Consider the following 4,844-nt stretch of genomic DNA (forward strand, 5'->3'; position numbering starts at 1 on the left):
AGTCATGTGTGTGTGTGTGTGTGTGTATGTGTGTGTGTGTGTGTGTGTGTGTGCGCGCGTGCGGCTATCTCTGCTTCGTCACGTTGAACTCTCTTGGCTCTCTTTCAGTCTCCTTGGCCGTCACTTCCTCGTTGGTGATATGACTCCTGTGGTGCCCTTGAGTGTACTGTATCCTTGATTTTTGAAGCCAAAGACAATCATTCTGTTCCTCCTAGCTCTTCCTAAACACCACTCTATTCTTATATACAATTAAAAATAGAGGACGTTATGAATTAATGCTGCAATATATTTTTAAATGCCTACTGCAAAGTAACATAAGCTGAGATACAGAAGGAGATATCACAAATGACAATATTATCAGCAATCAATGCCAGTTCAGGAAGAGACTGTTATTCAGGGCAGAAGAAAATATATTTATCTTTACCCTACTCAATCTACCAGAATGCTCTTTTAATTCTCCTTTTCATGTGTGTTGGTTTAACACGGTTGAGTAAAATGCAGCCTTTTCTTTTTCAGTGACACATTCACTCACACACACACACATTCACAAAAGCACATACAGATTATGGAACACGGTGTCCTTGCCTATATCAAACTCCCGGGATTCAATCCGGAAGCTAAATGACCAACAGAAGAGACGCAGCTCTCAACCTTGTGGTTTCAACCAGACATTTCTTAAACAAATGTCAGATTACAAAGCCTTTTGGACTGTAGGAACGTCAGCACATACAGTGCAGTGAGTCAGCTGCAGTATATTGTCCAAGTTACACTAACTTTTACAATTATAATTTAAATGTAAAGGTTCTCTGTACTAGTGATTATCAAAGTGGGATCTGTGGCACTGTGTCAGAGGGTCGGCAAAATAATTTGCTTTAAATTATGAACTTGTGATGCATCATTAAAAAGAACATATCTAAAGACGGGGATCATTGTGCCCGTTACTCCCAGTAATATTTTGGACCAATAAAAACAGATATGCACCAAGAATATCAGAGAAAAACAAAGTGGTCTTAACACGATCCAAAAAGTGTGTTTCTGTTTATCACTATCAAACAATAATTAGGTTGAAAGCCTTTAAAATACAAAGAGTTCCAATGGCATCTAAGAGTACAAATGGTAGCAAGCATAAGTTAAATTACTGTTACGATTATGAGGGGGTCCTTGGGAAATGTTCTTGTTCTCCCTCTGTGTGTGTTGTAATCTGAACTCCTCCCTGCTATATTTACAGAGCTCTTCCGGCTACGCGTGCGTTTTAAGTGCATGTTACTGCATGTTAGTGCACGTGAGCGTGCCCCACTGGTTAGCTCACAGCCACTGCTCTGCACTGCGCTCATACAGCTGATCATCCTTCCGACAGTATTGTTGAGAGCCGTGTGGAGACGATAGAGATGCTCTGAATTTTGCATTTCGCACCTTTCGTCGTGAGCTCATTCATTTGACTTTGAGAAGGGGTTTTCCATTCAGGGACACTTCAAGGAGTCGTTATTCATGGAAAAGGATCTGCTGTTTGCGGGAGCTCTCAAAGTATCAAAGCAACGACGAGGATTCGGCTGAGAGAACTAATTAACATATATGAACAAAAATTATAATCTGCAAATGAACAAAACGTTCATCACATAAGGAGGAGGTTTCGGTGGCAACAGCAAATGGTGTCAGCATGAGCGTAATTAGCAGATAATAGTGAAAAGTGCACTTTGCACCTACATGAATATGACTGGCTGTTACAAACCGCACAGCTATGAATGACACAGTGTGACTTCTGACTAATGCGATGCTTCATTTTTGTTAAAAACTTTAATGGGCAGAATAACATGAAAAGAGTTTGTTCAAGGCCTTGAAATGCAGCGTTACCTAATAGTGGTTTAATTTGACCGAGAGTAGAGCCGTGGGGATCGTTTTAATTCTATTCGGATTTTAACTGTTCCAGTTGACAGTGACGGAAATAAGTCGATCTTCGCTGCAGCAGTGAAGAAAGGGACTCTCAGAACACACTCAGTGCCCCTGTTGCCAATTACCTCAAATGCCACAGTGATGTGTGTTTGTTCTTCAACTGACTCCCTGGAAATGTCACTTTCTGCGGAAATAGCAAGTAAACAGCATTTGACACAAACTTTTGCTTCCACCACTTTCAGTAATGACTGCAGGCCTGTTCTTACTCATAATGTGTTTCACTGATGTCAGGGCTCCTTATGTGTACCTTGCTTTTTTTATGATGCATTGTCTCATGTTGGTTTGTGTTGTTTTGTATTATGCTCTGTTGTCATATTCTGGATTCTGGACGTGTGTCACGTCATTTTGTGTCGAGCTGTGCTCCTCACGCTCTCCTTGTGTGCCCTGAATACCAGCAGGACGCTGACAGGTCAACGGCCTCCCAGCCAGAGGCAAGCCGAACCTCGTCTCTAAAAAAAGGAACCTCTACATACAGTAACAAAGAAGGTGGCGGTGACATTGTGGGGTGCGATCCCACCTACAGTCGGTTGTGCCACATCCACACAGGTCTGAATGACACCGCTCTCATCGGCCCCTGTGGTACTCTAAAAAAAGAAGAAGTAGTCCATCTTCCTCGAATGTGGATTCACAAAATATTACTGTTTAGATGTCAAAGGTTTACATTCTTACCAGCATTTGCAGATGGTTTTCTCGGAATGCTCAGAGAGATACTGTTAAATCAAAGAACATATTAAGTTTATAAAATAGATGCATGTGCATTAAATGTCAACTTATGAGTGGAGCAACATCCGCAACTAGACTCCTTATGATCACACCAACAGACTGGCAGTATGCAGTCTGTGCATTCAACTGATTATCAATTCTATAAATAGCCTGTGTAACTGCCATCCTCAGTGTAGCCTCACAAGAATATAGCAGAAAAGAGAAAAAAACTCAGACAATTAAACCCAAATGATCGACAATAATAAAACCAGCTATGGACACCACGATGACACTGACACTTATTTTAGTATCGGCTGCAGCCACTTACACTAATATTACAGCAAAGGAGAGACTGCGCAGTTTTTACACACCGCGTAGTGCGCGCATATCTACGTTGTTGACGTTGTCATCTGGAGAGGCCAGCAGTGTGTTTGTTGTACTGACCTCTCTGAACGGCAAGTCCCCCACGATCTGCTCAAGGTTCAACTTCTCGTTCATTCACAAAGCACATTATCCAGTACCCGGGTCCACTCAGCCTCTCTGGTCCCAGTACAACCGGTCCACTCTCTGGTCTCACTGCGCTCCTAAAATTCAAAACATGTAGAGCTGAATGAGGCTCTTTATCATATCAGGGATTAACAGTCTCAAACAGCAGGAAGTCCTCACACACCTGACTGAAGGTGAGAGTGAAGGCAGAAGTCACTGCAGGAGGATCCACCAGCATGTAGCAGAAGCTTGACCCAGCCTTCTACTTTAACGTTACAGGTCCACAAACACTGTATCACTAGCGTGTTCCCAAAGTGGTGCATTAAATCAGTCAATGATTCAAATACATTTGGCTTTTTTTATTTCTGCCGAGGTACAATTATGCTAATAGTCCACACCCACTATGTGAGCCTTCATTTGATTGATTGTGCTTATTAAGGTGGTACCGGCACTCGAACCCTGAACGCATTTACAGCAAGCGTATCATTTCCGGAGTAAACCGTGTCTCTGAACACGGAGCGTCCGACTGCGAACCTGTAGCGCCCACGATGCTAACCCTAACCCTAACCCGTCACCTTAAACATAGGTGGCGCAGGCCGCAGCTGGATCATATTGGTCATTGTTGGCATATTGAGATCTGAGCCAAATCAAGGAAACTGCACCAAAATGAGCACTTCTATTGGTACAAGGAGACATGTGGATATCTAAGCAGCAGCTCCTGAAAACAAACCTGTACTTTGGACTTCAAGATTTTCTTCATGTATTCTTCATTTGTTGGTCAAAACAGGAACTTCAACGAGCACTTTTACTGTAGCAGAAATAACAGTGTGGTTTCTTATTGTTTGCTGTTATTATTGCTATTATTTTCATCATATGCCTTGTTTTTTGAGGTCTTATGTCAGATGAATGAAATGAAGGCAAGCCACAATCTAAACTGATGGGATGATGATTCTAGAATAACTAAATTAAAGTTGAATTTAACTTTATTTTAATTTATTACAGTGAATAATGAAACATTATGGAACTAATAATGTCCTTTATAATGCAGAGAACCAGGACTTCAAATGTGAGTCTTGACATATTATTACTTTACAAATATGCCCCACCCACTTTTTTAAACAGTGCCCGTTCAAAAGTTTCTAAAGCCACCTCACCATATTTATAAAAATAAACTGCAATTTAACAGAGTGTTATCCAAAGAGAAGTTTCAGCCGTAGCTGTTCCAACAATGCTGATAAGCCTAATAAAGCAAAGGGCTGGCTAAAGCACATAGCTAGTGCTTGAAAAGCAGCGCAAATCCAACAATCGACTAATAGAATAAGTGTAACCACTTATTTTTCACATTCCGTCAAGCAATTATGAAATTTTAATGTGATGCAGATCTAATTTTGAAATTGTGTCCGTATGCTTTTTCTTGAAAGTCTCTCCCTGCTGTGCGTGACCTTCGAGGTGTGATGTGATGCCCAGCGTGGTGTTTAGCATGAAGACGTGGGCTGACTCATAGAAGTCCACTTGCATAAATTAGCCCCACTCTCTCCCTGTCAGTGTTTTTTTTGTTCTATCCTTCTACAGAGTTAAACATGCAGGAACTCGACACTGTGCTCGGCTGAGAGGCTGGCAGGGAATGCGAGAGTCTTGGTAAACAGTACCGGGAGGTAACCTCTCCAGGGGACTGAGCGTGTGTGTGTGTGTGTGTGTGTGTGTGT

Source organism: Anarrhichthys ocellatus, unplaced genomic scaffold (genome assembly GCF_004355925.1).
Source record: "Anarrhichthys ocellatus isolate YVR2014 unplaced genomic scaffold, GSC_Weel_1.0 scaffold3, whole genome shotgun sequence".
Classification (NCBI taxonomy): Eukaryota; Metazoa; Chordata; class Actinopteri; order Perciformes; family Anarhichadidae; genus Anarrhichthys; species Anarrhichthys ocellatus.